The following is an 18,135-nucleotide window of genomic DNA, read 5'->3' on the forward strand; positions in this document are numbered from 1 at the left end:
CAGCGCCACAAGCCGCTGCGCCTCAGTCGACTTCACAACCTTCCCTTTGTTGGCACTCGGAGCCATGGAGGAAGTGGTGGAGGAGGTCGACGGCGTTGGTGGTGCTGGTGGCGATGGGGGGCGGGGCGCTGCTCTCTTTCAGCTTTGGGAAGACGAGGGAGCGGCGGAGGTTTCCGAGATTGGAGTAGCAACCGGCGAATGGGCGAACTACCCCTGTTCCCCATGCTTATAAAGACGGAGGGGCGGACGTTCCGCCTTTCCGAATAAAGAAACCACCCACGATCTATCCCACGATGCCGCATTCAACCCGTGCCATTCGGGGAGGGCGCGGTGGATACGGGGAGAGATACGGCGTAACCCAGGCCGCGCGTGCCCGTGCCCTATTTTGGGCCTGGCCCAACAGCGCTCGGCACCGTGTATGGCCCAGGCCCGGGGGCTCCTATCGGTGTACTAGAGTAGGGGTACCCTAGTATCCCGAACTTGTGCACGGGCAGTCGCAGGATCCCGCGGCAAGGCTTGCCGGGTGACCGCCAAGGTCCTCCGTGGTTCCTTTGGAGCCATTCAAGGACAAAGTATCCAAGCCAAGGAGACAAGACCCCGGCAAGAGGAGCTTGCCGGGAAGGCCAACCAAGGCATCTCAAGGAACTTGCCGCGACGCGCCACGCGTCCCGGCAAGGCCCTGTGAGCGACAAGCTCCGGACGCGACAAGACAACGACCGCGGCAAGGCGCTTGCCGCGGCAAGCCACCACTCTGTGTCCGCGCTCCAGCACATCCACCAACGTGTCGCTCTGGGACCCTTCCAGGCGTACGTGGCGGGAGGCTGTGCAGCCAGCGGTGCGCGGTGGCAAGCGGCGCTGACAAGATTGCCATCGTGGAGAGCGGTGGCGTCCCTGACGATCCCTTTTTGCACTATTTGAGCGACGCAGACAGGCATTTAATGCCTTTGTCCCCTGCCATCAGCGTTAGGTATGATACACTATAGCAGGTAGCTGTACCAATCGCAACACCTTTCCATTTTTACCCTTGTCTACGTTGCCACCTGTCGGTGACCCCTTGAGCATATAAAAGGAGGCCCATGCGCAATGTAGAGGGGGAGGAAAAAAAGGTAGGGAGGAAGAGAATACTCACGCTCGGTCTCATTAGCTGCTGGGGAGTACTGTAGCACTCCGCGCTCCCGAGCAAGAACTCAATACAAACCACAAAGCAGCAGTAGGGTTTTACGCATCCGTGCGGCCCGAACCTGGGTAAACTACTCGTGTGCTTCGCCTCGATCCGCTCTTCGTGTGACCCTCGCCCCCGCCGAACCGAAAGGGACTTGGTCCGCCGGTCCCATAGGTGCTCGTGGATTAGTCCCCCGGCACAGTCCAAGAGATATGGAGAAAGAAAAATAAAAAAGATGGGCTGGGTCCATACGGGTGAGAGGAATAAGAGAAGGTAGATTGGGCGTTGGATATTGCCCAGCGTTTGGGACAAGAAATTAAATATATTTTCTTTCTTAGGAAAACCTAGAAAAGGAATAGAAGCTAACAAATTCAAAAGAAGTTCCAAATACATATGCGCATAATTTAATATGCTGAAGAGAGAAAACCAAAACCCAACTAAAAGAGAAGGAAAACTCAATTTAAATTTAAGTTTGCATTAGGTCAAATTAAATACTCCAAATTATAGAAGTTCAATTTAAGCTTTCTTAACAAATAAAACAAATGAAATTTTCTTGCCCTGATTTTTGGAATAAAAAAATTCTTAAACATTCCGAGAATCGGGATGTTACAAAGCACCACGTTCAAGTAGAGGGTACAACGGGTTGCGGGAGAGTGGACCGTTGTAGATAGATGGGGGAAGGTGATGAAGATGCTGGTGAAGATGACGGAGGTGTTGGTGTATATCGCCGTCACACGATGATGGCCCGGCGGCGTTCCGGCGCCACCGGAAGAGAGGGGGAGAGGGCCCCCCTTCTTCTTATTATTCCTTGACCTTCTCCCTAGATGGGAGAAGGGTTTCCCATTTGTTTCATGGCCTCCATGGCGGTGGAGGGGCGAGAGCCCCTCCGAGATTGGATTTGTCTCTCTGTCTCTCTCTGTTTCCGCGTTCCTGATTCTGGCCTTTCACCGTTTTTTATATTCCCAGAGATCCGTAATTCCGATTGGGATGAAATTTTAAGACGATTTCTATACGGATATTAGCTTTCTTGCAGCGAAAGAAGGGCACCAACCGCCTTACAGGGTGGCCACGAGGGCCTAGGGTGCACCTGACCCCCTGGGGCGCGCCTCCTGCCTCGTGGCCCCCTCGGGCATCGTTTCGTGTTGATTATTCTTCCCAAAAATCACATATATTTCAAAAAAAATCTCTGTCAGTTTTTATCCCATTTGGACTCCATTTGATATGGATTTTCTGCGAAACAAAAAACATGCAACAAACAGGAACTGGCACTGGGCATTGGATCAATATGTTAGTCCCAAAAATAGTGTAAAAAGTTGCCAAAAGTATATGAAAGTTGTATAATATTGGCATGGAATAATCAAAAATTATAGATACAACGGAGACGTATCACTCACCTCCTGGCCTTAACCACGACATCGTGACCTGGCATACCAGCGACGGCTGAAGCCTGCCTGGGGAATGGGACCTGTCGGTGTAGGGCGCAAATCTACCGCGAGAACGAAAAGGGGGAACAATGTCGAAGCGAGACACACAACTGCAACCTTATACAAGGAGTAATAAACTTTGGAGCAAAAGCATTACAATTTTTTACATACCCCCACAGGGGTTGTCACGATTCTGTGCAGGGAAACAAAAGAAGGAAGCTTCAAGGAACCCCGGCTGCTGGGCATCACCGACGACGCCGAGTGGACGCCGTTGCCGCATTTTGGGCACGGAAGGAGCTCGGTGGCACGTAGCTATCGTGGCTCGACTCAGGAGAGTCGCTAGGCTCAGGAGAGTCGCTGGACTCCTAGGAGTCGTCGCTGCTGCTGGAGGAGCTGTCGACGAGACCGGGGGCGGGCTCGACGCCCGCAGCCACACCGCACGGGCTACCTCCCCCGGGGCAGCACTACAGGGGATAGCCCTCCTTGTCGAAGACCTTAAAGAACAGCGTGGAGGCGCCATCGTATTCAAAGTGGATGGCGAGGGCTCCCTCCGCACGGTAGTCGCGGGCGACCTTGCCCCATCCTTGGGTCATGAAGATTTTGCCCGAAGGGGCGACCTCGACCTCCGCCCCCACGGCCAGACTGCAGCACCCGGCATGTTGCAGCCACAGCTCAAGCGGACCCCTTGGCAGAAATTCTACAGCGAAGAACCGTGGGAACCGGATCCACGTGCGCGGTGACATCATCGCCCACAGCACGAACTCGCGCGAGGTGGCCTCGGCATGGGTTCGCGGGCTGGTCAGTCGCGCAGCCTCAGCCTGGCACCATGGCCGCGGCCCACGCGGTGCTGGGCGCTGCCGCCCTCTCCGGAGCCTTGCGCGCGAGCATACCAAGGAAGTGGGAAGCCGGGTGGAGGCCACTCATACGTAGGATGTACCACCTCTGGCCTCTTACCGGCATCACAGGGGTGGCTGAGCCTCTTCTTCGGCGGGAGCGGCCCCTGCTCCTCACGAGGGGGGGGGGTTCCCTTTCTCCACTGCGGAGAACCTCCTAATCGGCGCCATGAGAGCTACAGCAAGACGGCAAGGCAGAGATGAAGAAGAAGGGTCGGGTGGCGAGAAGATGGAGATGAGCAAGGGGGCTCCGCCCCTCTTCTCATTTATAGCTGGAGGGAGGCCAATCGTTAGCCTCCATGATTGCACGCAATGATGGTTTTTTCTCTGCATGCAGCAGGGTCTCATCAAGTCGAACGGTTGCCGAGGCAGCATGCAGAAGTGGAGACGCCCACGTCCCATCAAATGCCATGCGTCGACCAAGGCCGCAGGTGGTTGGGGACCGCGGTGCTCAGCACTTGCCCTTTGGCTTCGCCTCGAAGCCAAGTCCGAGCACGCCTTGGGCCCGGGGGCTACTGTCGGCGTCCTAGGAACAGGGGTACCCAGACATGCCTGCTTGCGGCCCGCAGTGTGTCTCCATCGACGGCCTGGTATGGCCCAACTTCGACATCGAAAGCTCAAGACCCTCGCGAGGGGCCAAGCCTCACGAGGCGGACAACACCAAGACCTCCACATGGGGTGGCCTCCCCAGGCTGGCTCCCGAGGAGCGGACATATCAATGCAAGGCTCACCTCGCGAGGATCAAATGACGTGAGCCATGATGACCAAGGCCAGGCGGGCGCAATGTACCAGTTTCCTCTTTGGTGCTAAGGAGGCAAGCGCAAGCTTGGAGTCCTGAGGAATCAGCCAAAGGTTTCCATTCCGGTGCAACAAGACCAAGAACGCCAGGACGGCAGGACAGAGTTCATCGCCGAGCCCACCGCGGCATCACCACCAGAGGCTTTTGCAAGCGAAGACTACTTTTATCAGGATAGCATGTACTAGTTGTCTCCCTTCGAATTTGGCCGTTGTGGGATCCCTTCCCGCCTACATTTGGGAAGAGGACTGAGGCCACTATAAATAGAGCAGCACCACCATCGTATGAGAGGATGGATCATTCGGATCACTCTCACACCCACCAGCTCATCGAGCACAAGAACACTCCTCCTGAGGCTGTTCTTCCACTGTACTAGTTCATCCTCGGCCCCTCGAGACCAATCCACCAGAAAGCTGGAGTAGGGTTTTACACGGCAAGGTGGCCCAAACCTGGGTAAACTGTTGTGTCTCTTGTCCATTCGGTTCGTCAAGCTAGGCCATGGGATTAGCAGGCAGGCAGACTGGGGAGGACGAGCTCTTCGCACGCACCCCAAAGTTCGAACCTCTCAAGGGTCTGCAGAACCCGTAATCCGACGAAGACGCACTTCTCTGATTTGGGTTCGAGCTTATTAGGCTGAAGCCTTTTGGCATAAGTGTCGCACCCCAAATTTTAAGAAAAGATAGCTTAGGTTTCTTGCCAAACCAAAATTCATACGGTGTCGTCTCAACGGATTTTGATGGTGCCCTATTTAACATGAATGCAGCTATCTCTAATGCATAACCCCAAAACAATAGTGGTAAATCGGTAAGAGACATCACAGATCGCGCCATATCTAATAAAGTACGGTTACGATATTCGGACACACCATTACGCTGTGGTGTGATACATCTCTGTTGTATCAACTTTTCCAAACACTTTTGCCCTTGTTTTGGACTCTAACTTGCATGATTTGAATGGAACTAACCCAGACTAACGTTGTTTTCAGCAGAATTGCCATGGTGTTATTTATGTGCAGAAAAAAAAGTTCTCAGAATGACCTGAAACTTCACGGAGATTATTTTTGGAAATAATAAAAAATACTGGCAAAAGATCAAGACCAGGGGGCCCACACCCTAGCCACGAGGGTGGGGGGGGCCTACCTCGTGGGCCCCCTGGAGCTCCTCCGACCTCAACTCCAACTCTATATATTCATGTTCGAAGAGAAAAAATCAGAGAGAAAGATTCGTCGCGTTTTACGATACGGAGCCGCCGCTAGGCCCTAAACTCTCTCGGGAGGGCTGATCTGGAGTCCGTTCGGGGCTCCGGAGAGGGGAATCCGTCGCCATCATCATCATCAACCATCCTCCATCACCAATTGCATGATGCTCACCATCGTGCATGAGTAATTCCATCGTAGGCTTGCTGGACTGTGATGGGTTGGATGAGATTTATCATGTAATTGAGTTAGTTTTGTTAGGGTTTGATCCCCAGTATCCACTATGTTCTTAGATTGATGTTGTTATGACTTTGCTATGCTTAATGCTTGTCACTAGGGCCCGAGTGCCATGATTTCAGATCTGAACCTATTATGTTTTCGTGAATATATGTGAGTTCTTGATCCTATCTTGCAAGTCTATAGTCACCTACTATGTGTTATGATCTGGCAACCCCGAAGTGACAATAGTCGGGACCACTCCCGGTGATGACCATAGTTTGAGGAGTTCATGTATTCACTATGTGTTAATGATTTGGTCCAGTACTCTATTAAAAGGAGGCCTTAATATCCCTTAGTTTCCACTAGGACTCCGCTGCCACAGGAGGGTAGGACAAAAGATGTCATGCAAGTTCTTTTATATAAGCACGTATGACTATATTCGGAATACATGCCTACATTACATTGATGAATTGGAGCTAGTTCTGTGTCACCCTAGGTTATGACTGTTACATGATGAACCACATCCAGCATAATTCTCTATCACCAAACCATTGCCTATGAGCTTTTCATATATTGTTCTACGCTTATTTACTTTTCTGTTGCTATTGATACAATGACTACAAAATACCAAAAACATTACTTTTGCTATCGTTACCTTTTGCTACCATTACCACTACTATAATATTACTTTGCTACTAAATACCTTGTTGCAGATATTAAGTTATCCAAGTGTGGTTGAATTGACAAACAGCTGCTAATACTTGAGAATATTCTTTGGCTCCCCTTGCGTCGAATCAATAAATTTGGGTTGAATACTCTACCCTTGAAAACTGTTGCGATCCCCTATACTTGTGGGTTATCAAGACTATTTTCTGGCGCCGTTGCCGGGGATCATAGCTCTATTCTTTGAGTCATTTGGGATTTATATCTGCTTATCATTATGAAGAACTTGGGAGATCCAAAAACCAAGATTTATCCCTCAACTACGAGGGGAGGTAAGGAACTGCCATCTAGCTCCGCACTTGATTCAACTTCTGTTTGGAGTAAGCTTGCGACACCTAAACCTGCTTCTGCTATTGATTCTGATATGTCGCATATTATTAATGATGCCACTTCTGCTATGCATGATACTTATGATGAAACTACTTCTATGCTTGATACAACTGTGCCACTTGGTGAATTTCTTGATGAACAACTTGCTAGGGCTAGAGAGAATAAAATTATTGAAACTGGTAATACTGATGAAAGTGATTATGAAGGCTCTCCTAATAAATATGAATTACCTGTTGTGACCGAGGGCTATGTTATGGATGAAGAAACTAAAAGAGACTTTGTTGCTTCCAATGATAGAAGTGATCTTAAGCAATTATTAGCTAAGCTTAAACAAAAAACTCTGAATGCTAGAATGAAGTATGATTCTGCTTATGCTACTTCACCTATCTTTGTTACTGATAAGGATTACGAATTCTCTATTGATCCCGATATAATTACTTTGGTTGAATCTGATCCTTTTTATGGCTATGAATCTGATCCTTACTGTTGTGGCACATCTAAGTAAATTAAATGATATACCTACCCTGTTCACTAATGATGAGAGAACTCGCTACTTTTGTATCCTTAACATATTTCCGTTCTCATTAAAGGGTGATGCTAAGATATGGTTTAATTCTCTTGATCCTGGTTGTGTGCGTATTCCCCAGGATATGATTTATTACTTCTCCGCTAAATATTTCCCTTCTCATATGAAACAAGCTGCCTTAAGGGATATATATAATTTTGTGCAAATTGAAGAAGAAAGTCTCCCACAAGCATGGGGGAGGCTTCTCCAATTACTTAATGCTTTGCCTGATCACCCTCTTAAGAAAAATGAAATACTTGATATCTTTTATAATGGACTAACCAATGCTTCTAGAGATTACCTGGATAGTTGTGTTGGTTCTGTTTTCAGGGAAAGAACACCGGATGAAGCTGAAATTCTATTGAATAATATGTTGACAAATGAAAATAATTGGACACTTCCTGAGCCTATTCCTAAACCAACTCCGAAGAAAAGGGGTGTTCTATTTCTTAGTCCTTATGCAAGAGGCAAAGAAATCCATGAAAGAAAAAGGTATTAAAGCTGAAGATGTTAAGAATTTACCTCCTATTGAAGAAATACATGGTCTTAATTTACTACCTGTTGAAGAAATATATGGTTTTAATCCATCACCTATTGAGGAAACACGTGGTCTTGATAACCCGACACAGGTAGTAAAGGTAAATTCTCTCTATAGATATGATAAAGCTGAAATCCCATTTACCAAGTTTGCTAGCCCATGCTTAGATGAGTTTGATAAATTTATGGTTAAGCAAGAAAACTTCAATGCTTACTTTGGTAGAGAATTAAAACGCAGTGCTGATATGCTTGAACACTTGGGTGATTATATGGCTAATGTCAAAGGTGAACTTAAACTTATTATTAAACATGCTTCTACACTTACCACTCAAGTAGAATAAGTACTTAAGGCTCAAAATGATTTGCTCAATGAATTGAATAGTAAGAATAAGGACTATGCTGTTAGAGTGGCTACTAGAACTGGTAAAATGACTCAGGAACCTTTGTACCCTGAAGGCCACCCTAAGAGAATTGAGAAAAATTCTCAAAGAAATAATATAGATGCACCTAGTCATTCTAAAAGGAAGTAAAAGAAAAATGATAGGAGTTTGCATGCTTCTAGTGAACCTATTGCTGAAACACCTGAGAATCCAAATGATATTTCTATTTATGATGCTGAAACACAATCTGGTAATGAACATGAACCTAGTGATAATGTTAATAATAATGTTCATGTTGATGTTCAACCTAGCAATGATAATGATATAGAAATTGAACATGCTGTTGATCTTGATAACCCACAATCAAAGAATCAACATTATGATAAGAAAGACTTTGTTGCTAGGAAACACGGTAAAGAAAGAGAACCATGGGTTCAAAAACCCATGCCTTTTCCTCCCAAACCATCCAAGAAAAAGGATGATGAGGATTTTGAGCGCTTTGTTGAAATGATTAGACCTATCTTTTTGCGTATGCGATTAACTGATATGCTCAAAATGAATCCTTATGCTAAGTATATGAAAGAAATTGTTACAAATAAAAGAAAGATACCGGAAGCTGAAATTTCCACCATGCTTGCTAATTATACTTTTAAGGGTGGAATACCAAAGAAACTAGGAGATCCAGGAGTACCAACTATACCATGCTCCATTAAAAGAAACTATGTTAAAACTGTTTTATGTGATCTTGGAGCCGGTGTTAGTGTTATGCCTCTTTCTTTATATCGTAGATTTGATTTGAATAAGTTGACACCTACTGAAATATCTTTGCAAATGGCTGATAAATCAACTGCTATACCTGTCGGTATTTGTGAGGATGTGCCTGTTGTGGTTGCAAATGCTACTATTTTAATGGACTTTGTTATTCTTGATATTCCCGAGGACGATAGTATGTCTATTATTCTTGGAAGACCCTTTTTGAATACTGCAGGGGCTGTTATTGATTGCACCAAAGGCAATGTCACTTTTCATGTTATTGGTAATGAGCATACGATACACTTTCCGAGGAAACAACCTCAAGTCCACAGTATCAATTCTATTGGAAAAATTCCATCGATTATTTTTGGAGGTTTTTAATTTCCTCTTCCTAGTGTAAAGAAGAAATATGATATTCTTATTCTTGGGGATGTGCTTATCCCCATTGAGTCAACCTAGTGTTATTCGAAAATTCTCCGGTTCCATGTTATTCGAAATGAGTTTGTTAACAAGACTTGATCAACCTTGTTAATGGATTCCTTTTGAAGATCATGAGATGGATGAAGTTAGAAAGCACAACCTTCTGTGCCCTCCTTTTACTTTCTGTTATTTATATTAAATAAAGTAAAAAATAGTATTTTCTATCTGTTATCTGAATTATATGTGCAATATAAAAATACCCCGAAAATAAAAGTTCTCCAAATGCCCTGAAATTTAAATATGATTTTTTTTCTGGAATATTTGAGAATATTTGGCACTTAGAACACAACAGGGGGGCATCCACCTGGCCACGAGGGTGGAGGGCTCGCCCTACCCCCTCGGTGCGCCCCCTACCTCGTGGGCCCACGGTGGCCCTCCTCCACTTATTCCCGCACCCACACACTTCTTCTTCCTCCAAAAAAATCACTGTCCAGCTCAAGCACGAGTTCTAGCTCATTTTGCTGCGATTCTCGATCTCCTTGCTCAAAGCACCTCTCACAAAACTGCTTCGGGGGATTGTTCCTTGGTATGTGACTCCTCCATTGGTCTAGTTAGATTTTGCTCTAGTACTTTATTCATTGCATATTTTTGCTGCTTAGATGACCTTGTTCTTGAGCTTGGATGTCAAATTTATATGGTTCCAATTAGTTCTAATGCATGATATAGGATCTAGGCACTTGTAGGAGTAGTTTCTATCAATTTTGTTGAGTTTGGTTTACTTTTATTTGAAGTTACTAAAAATTTCAGAATTTTTCAGAAAATAATGAAGAGATTTTTGAGGGGCTCATCGAGCCGAAGCTCGAAGGGAAAGCAAAATGAAGAAGCAAAGAGGCCCAAATATAATCTGCCTCGCATCGCGGAGGTTTGGCCGTGTGAATGGCCTTGTGAAGATTTCTTGAGAGCAGCCGTGATTTATGATGATTTCTATGAATTGGCTGAGAATGCAGGCCTCACCGCCTTCCTCCACGACCAGCGCGAACAGTATCTCTTACTCACCCATATCTTTGTGCAAAACTTTCATTTCCATGCTAGGAGCTCACCACCTACGGTGGAGTTTTATTTATATGATGAGCATAAGGAGATGTCACTTCGTGATTTTTGTCGGGTTTGTTTGATCCCTTTCGAGGGCATCATAGAGGAACCACATCGCGGCGATGTGGATGGTGTTGGAAATATGCCCTAGAGGCAATAATAAATTAGTTATTATTATATTTCCTTGTTCATGATAATCGTTTATTATCCATGCTAGAATTGTATTGATAGGAAACTCAGATACATGTGTGGATACATAAACAACACCATGTCCCTGGTAAGCCTCTAGTTGACTAGCTTGTTGATCAATAGATGATTACGGTTTCCTGAACATGGACATTGGATGTCGTTGATAACGGGATCACATCATTAGGAGAATGATGTGATGGACAAGACCCAATCCTAAGCCTAGCACAAAGATCGTGTAGTTCGTATGCTAAAGCTTTTCTAATGTCAAGTATCATTTCCTTAGACCATGAGATTGTGCAACTCCCGGATACCGTAGGAATGCTTTGGGTGTACGAAACGTCACAACGTAACTGGGTGGCTATAAAGGTTCACTACAGGTATCTCCGAGAGTGTCTGTTGGGTTGGCACGAATCGACACTGGGATTTGTCACTCCGTGTAAACGGAGAGGTATCTCTGGGCCCACTCGGTAGGACATCATCATAATATGCACAATGTGATCAAGGAGTTGATCACGGGATGATGTGTTACGGAACGAGTAAAGAGACTTGCCGGTAACGAGATTAAACAAGGTATTGGGACACCGACGATCGAATCTCGGGCAAGTATCGTACCGCTGGACAAAGGGAATTGAATACGGGATTGATTGAATCCTCGACATCGTGGTTCATCCGATGAGATCATCGTGGAGCATGTGGGAGCCAACATGGGTATCCAGATCCCGCTGTTGGTTATTGACCGGAGAGTTGTCTCGGTCATGTCTGCATGACTCCCAAACCCGTAGGGTCTACACACTTAAGGTTCGATGACGCTAGGGTTATAGGGAAAGTATTTACGCGGTTACCGAATGTTGTTTGGAGTATCGGATGAGATCCCGGTGTCACGAGGAGTTCCGGAATGGTCCGGAGGTAAAGATTGATATATAGGAAGTATGGTTTTGGCCACCAGAAGTGTTCCGGGCATCACCGGTAGTGTACCGGGACCACCGGAGGGGTCCGGGGGTCCACCAGGTGGGGCCACCGGCCCCGGAGGCATACATGGGCCAATAGTGGGAAGGTACCAGCCCCTAGGTGTGCTAGGGCGCCTCCCCACCAAGGCCCATGCGCCTCAAGAGGAGAGGGGGCAAACCCTAGGCGCAGATGGGCCCTAAGGCCCACCCTATGTGCGCCCCCCTCTCTCTCCCCCTTGGCCGCCTCCCAGATGGGATCTGGGGGCTGCCGCCACTCCTAGGGAGGGAACCCTAGGTGGGGGCGCAGCCCCTCCCCTCCCCCTATATATACTTGAGCAAAGGGGCAGCCCAACACACGATTCAATCTCCCTGTTGGCGCAGCCCTACCCCTCTTCCTCCTCGTCTCTCGTAGTGCTTGGCGAAGCCCTGCTGGAGTCCCGCGCTCCTCCACCACCACCACGCCGTCGTGCTGCTACTGGTTGGAGTATTCCCCAACCTCTCCTTCTCCCCTTGCTGGATCATGGCGTAGGAGACGTCACCGGGCTGTACGTGTGTTGAACGCGGAGGTGCCATCTGTTTGGCACTAGGATCATCGGTGATTTGGATCACGACGAGTACGACTCCATCAACCCCGTTCACTTGAACGCTTCCGCTTAGCGATCTATAAGGGTATGTAGATGCACTCTCCTTCCCCTCATTGCTAGATTACTCCATAGATTGATCTTGGTGATGCGTAGAAAATTTTGAATTTCTGCTACGTTCCCCATCAGTGGCATCATGAGCTAGGTCTATGCGTAGTTACTATGCATGAGTAGAACACAAAGCAGTTGTGGGCGTCGATATTGTCAATTATCTTGCCGTCACTAGTCTTATCTTGATTCGGTGGCATTGTGGGATGAAGCGGCCCGGACCAACCTTACACATACGCTTACGTGAGACCGGTTCCACCGACTGACATGCACTAGTTGCATAAGGTGGCTGGCGGGTGTCTGTCTCTCCCACTTTAGTCGGATCGGATTCGATGAACAGGGTCCTTATGAAGGGTAAATAGAAATTGGCAATTCACGTTGTGGTTTTGGCGTAGGTGAGAAACGTTCTTGCTAGAAACCTATAGCAGCCACGTAAAAAACTTGCAACAACAATTAGAGGACGTCTAACTTGTTTTTGCAGCAAGTGTTTTGTGATGTGATATGGCCAAAGGATGTGATGAATGATATATGTGATGTTTGAGATGATCATGTTCTTGTAATAGGAATCACGACTTGCATGTCGATGAGTATGACAACCGGTAGGAGCCATAGGAGTTGTCTTTATTTATTTATGACCTGCGTGTCAACATAAACGTCATGTAATTACTTTACTTTATTGATAAAGCGTTAGCCATAGTAGTAGAAGTAATAGATGACGAGACAACTTCAAGAAGACACAATGATGGAGATCATGATGATGGAGATCATGGTGTCATGCCGGTGACAACGATGATCATGGAGCCCCGAAGATGGAGATCAAAAGGAGCAAAATGATATTGGCCATATCATGTCACTATTTGATTGCATGTGATGTTTATCATGTTTTACATCTTATTTGCTTAGAACGACGGTAGCTTAAATAAGATGATCCCTCACTAAAATTTCAAGAAAGGTGTTCCCCCTAACTGTGCACCGTTGCAAAGGTTCGTTGTTTCGAAGCACCACGTGATGATCGGGTGTGATTGATTCTAACGTTCGAATACAACGGGTGTAAGCCAGATTTACACAGCAAAAACACTTAGGTCGACTTGACGAGCCTAGCATGTACAGACATGGCCTCGGAACACGGAAGACCGAAAGGTCGAGCATGAGTCATATAGAAGATATGATCAACATGAAGATGTTCACCGATGTTGACTAGTCCGTCTCACGTGAGGATCGGACACGGCCTAGTTGACTCGGTTCATGTTTCACTTAGATGACTAGAGGGATATCTATCTGAGTGGGAGTTCATTAAATAAGTTCATTAAATGAACTCAATTATCATGAACATAGTCTAAATTGTCTTCGCAAATATGTTGTAGATGAATAGCTCACATTGTAGCTCCCTATTTCAATATGTTCCTAGAGAAAGACCAAGTTGAAAGATATTGTAAGCAATGATGTGGACTAGGTCCGTAGTCCGAGGAGTGTCCTCAGTGCAACACAGAAGGCTTACGTCTTTGATGCACCGCTCGATGTACAAAACCCTACAACGTCGTCTGTGGATGTTGTGAACACCTGACAGACACATTCTGATGACTACCTGATAGTTTAGTGCACCATACTTTATGGCTTAGAATCGGGATTACAATGATGTTTTGAACGCCATAGAACATATGAGATGTTCCAAGAGCTGAAATTGGGATTTCAGGCTCATGCCCGTGTTGAGAGGTGTGAGACCTTTGACAAGTTCTTTTGCCAACAAGATGGAGGAGAATAGCTCAGCTAGTGAGCATGTGCTTAGAATGTCTGGGTGCTACAATCACTTAAATCAAGTGGGAGTTAAACTTCCAAATAAGATAGTGATTGGTAGAGTTCTCTAGACACTATCACTAAGCTACTAGATCTTCGTGATGAACTATGACATGCAAGGGATGGAGTTAATCCCGGAGCTGTTCGCGGTTCTTAAGACCGCAAAAGGTAGAAATCAAGAAGGAGCATCAAGTGTTGATGGTTTAACAAGACCACTGGTTTCAAGAAGGGCAAGGGCTAGAAGGGAAACTTCATGGATGGCAAACTAGTTGCAGCTCCAGTGAAGGAACCCAATGTTGAACCCAAACCCGAGACTAAGTGCTTCTATTGTAAAGGGAACGGTCACTGGTAGCGGAATTACCCCAAATACATGGTAGATAAGAAGGCTGGCAACTTCAACAAAATTTATACGTGTTATTAGTGTGTACCTCACTAGTACTCCTGGTAGCACCTGGGTATTGGATACCGGTTCAGTTACTATTATTGGTGACTTGAAGCAAAAGCTACGGACTAAACGGAGACTGGCTGAGGGCGAGGTGACGATGTGTGTTGGAAGTGTTTCCAAAGTTGATGAGATCACCATCGCATGCTCCATTTTCCTTCAGGATTAGTATTGAACCTAGATAAATGTTATCAGGTGTATACATTGAGCATGAATATGATTAGATCATGTTCATTGCAATACGGGCATTCATTTAAGTTAGAGAATAATGGTTATTCTGTTTACATGAATGATACCTTTCATGGTCATGCACCCTATGTGAATGGTTCATTGAATCTCGGTCGTGGTGATACACATGTTCACGCCAAAAGATGTAGAGTTAATAATGATAGTACCACTTTCTTGTGGCACTGCCACTTAGGTCATATTGGCGTAAGATGCATGAAGAAACTCCATATCGATGGATGTTTGGAGTCACTTGATTTTGAATCGCTTGACACATGCGAGCCATGCCTCATGGGCAGGATGAATAAGACCCCGTTTTTAGGTACAATGAAATGGGCAAGTGACTTGTTGGAAATCATACATGCATATGTGTGTGATCCAATGAGAATTGGAGCGTGCGGTGGATATTGCTATTTTCTCATCTTCACTGACGATTTGAGTAGATATAGGTATATTTACTTAATGAAGCACAAGTATGAAACATTTGAAAAGTTCAAGCAATTTCAGAGTGAATTTAAGAATCTTTGTAACAATAAGATCATGTTCCTACGATCTGATCAAAAGGGGATTTTCTGAGTTATGAGTTTGGAAAATCACTTAAGACATTATGGAATTGTTTCACAGTTGAAGCCACCTGGAATACCACAAGGTAATGGTGTATCCGGATGTCGTAATCGAACCTTATGAGATATGTGCGATCTATGATGTCGCTTACCGATCTACCATTTTCATTTTCAGGTTATGCGTTAGAGACAGCTGCATTCACTTTAGATAGGACACAATCTAAGTCCGTTGAGACGACATCATATGAACATTGGTTTGGCAATAAACCAAAGTTGTCGTTTCTTAATGTTTGGGGCAGCGATGCTTAAGGCTTCAGCCAGAGAAGCTCGAACCCAAAGCGGACAAAGACATCTTCATAGGATACCCAAAGGTGAAAGTAGGGTATACCTTCTATCTCAGATCCGAGGGCAAATTGTTTGATGCTAAGAACTGGTCCTTTCTCGAGAAGGAGTTTCTCTCGAAAGAATTGAGTGGGAGGAAGATAGAACTTGATGAGGTTGTCGAACCTTTACTTCAACCAGAAAGTGACGCAACACAGAAAGATGTTTTCTGTGGAGCCTACGTCTGTTGAATAGGAAGTTAATGATAGTGGTCATGAAGCTTCGGATCAAGTTGCTATCGAACCTCGTAGGTCGACAAGGACATGTACTACTCCTAAGTGGTATGGTAATCCTGTCTTAGATATCATGTTGTTAGACAACAATGAACCTACGATCTATGGAGAAGCGATGGTGGGCCCGTATTCCGACAAATGGTTAGAAGCCATGAAATCCGAGATAGGATCCATGTATCAGAACAAAGTATGGACTTTGGTGGACTTGCCCGTTGATCGGCAAGCCATTGAGATAAATGGATCTTTAAGAAGAAGTCGGACGTGGGCGGTAATGTTACCGTCTATGAAGCTCGACTTGTGGGAAAGAGTCTTTTCACAAGTTCAAGGAGTTGACTATGGTGAGAATTTCTCACCCGTAGCGATGCTGAAGTCCATCGGAATCATGTTAGCATTAGCTGTATTTTTCTATTATGAAATCTGACAGATGGATGTCAAAAACAGGTTTTCTTACCAGTTTTCATAGGAAAAAAATTGTATGTGATACAATAAAAGGTTTTGTCGATCCTAAGGATGCTAAAAGGTATGCTGGCTCCAGCGATCCTTCTATGGACTAGAGCAAGCATCTCGGAGTCGGAATATATGCTTTGATGGAGTGATCAAAGCTTTTAGGTTTATACAATGTTTGCTAGAAACTTGTATTTACAAGAAAGTGAGTGGGAGCACTACAACATTTCTAAAAATATATGTGGATGACATATTGTTGATCCGAAATGATGTAGAATTTCTGGAAAGCATAAACGGTTGTTTGAAGAGTGTTTTTCAAAGGAAGACCTGGATAAAGATGCTTACAAATTGGGCATCAAGATCTATAGAGATAGATCAAGACGCCTGATGATACTTTCAAAGAACGCACACCTTGACATGTTTTGGAAGGAGTTCAAAATAGATCAGTCAAAGAAGGGGTTCTGACCTGAGTTGTAAGGTGTGAAGTTGAGTAAGACTCAAAGCTTGACCATGGCAGAAGAAAGAGGAAGGACGAAGGTCGTCCCCTATGCTCTTGTCATAGGCTCTATACGGTATGCCATGCTGAGTACCGCACCTGATGTGTGCCTTGCCACATGTCTGGCAAGAGGGTACAAAGGTGATATAGGACTGGATCACCAGATAGCGGTCAAAATTATCCTTAGAAGAATAAGGAAATGTTTCTCGGTTATAGAGGTGATAAAGAGTTCGACGTAAAGAGTTACGTCGATGCAAGCTTAACACCTATCCGGATAGCTCTGATTAGAGATACCGGATACGTATGATGGAGCAACAATTTGGAATAGCTCCAAGTGGAACGTGGTAGCAGCATCTACGATATGACATAAAGTTTTGCGAAATACATAGGGATCTGAATATGGCAAGACCCGTTGACTACAACCTCTCTCACAAGCATAACATGATCAAACCCAGAACTCTTTGAGTGTTTATCACATAGTGATGTGAACTAGATCATTGAGTCTAGTAGACTCTTGGATGTTGGTCACATGATGATGTGACCTGTGAGTGTTAATCACATGGCGATGTGAACTAGATTATTGACTCTAGTGCAAGTGGGAGACTGTTGGAAATATGCCCTAGAGGCAATAATAAATTGGTTATTATTATATTTCCTTGTTCATAATAATCGTTTATTATCCATGCTAGAATTGTATTGATAGGAAACTCAGATACATGTGTGGATACATAGACAACACCATGTCCCTAGTAAGCCTCTAGTTGACTAGCTCGTTGATCAATAGATGATTACGGTTTCCTGACCATGGACATTGGATGTCGTTGATAACGGGATCACATCATTAGGAGAATGATGTGATGGACAAGACCCAATCCTAAGCCTAGCACAAAGATCGTGTAGTTCGTATGCTAAAGCTTTTCTAATGTCAAGTATCATTTCCTTAGACCATGAGATTGTGCAACTCCCGGATACCGTAGGAATGCTTTGGGTGTACCAAATGTCACAACATAACTGGGTGGCTACAAAGGTTCACTACAGCTATCTCCGAAAGTGTCTGTTGGGTTGGCATGAATCGAGACTGGGATTTGTCACTCCGTGTAAATGGAGAGGTATCTCTGGGCCCACTCGGTAGGACATCATCATAATGTGCACAATGTGATCAAGGAGTTGATCACAGGATGATGTGTTACGGAACGAGTAAAGAGACTTGCCGGTAACGAGATTGAACAAGGTATCGGGACAC

This window comes from Triticum urartu, chromosome 1A (assembly GCF_056163025.1).
Source record: "Triticum urartu cultivar PI428250 chromosome 1A, HENAU_Tu73, whole genome shotgun sequence".
Lineage (NCBI taxonomy): Eukaryota > Viridiplantae > Streptophyta > Magnoliopsida > Poales > Poaceae > Triticum > Triticum urartu.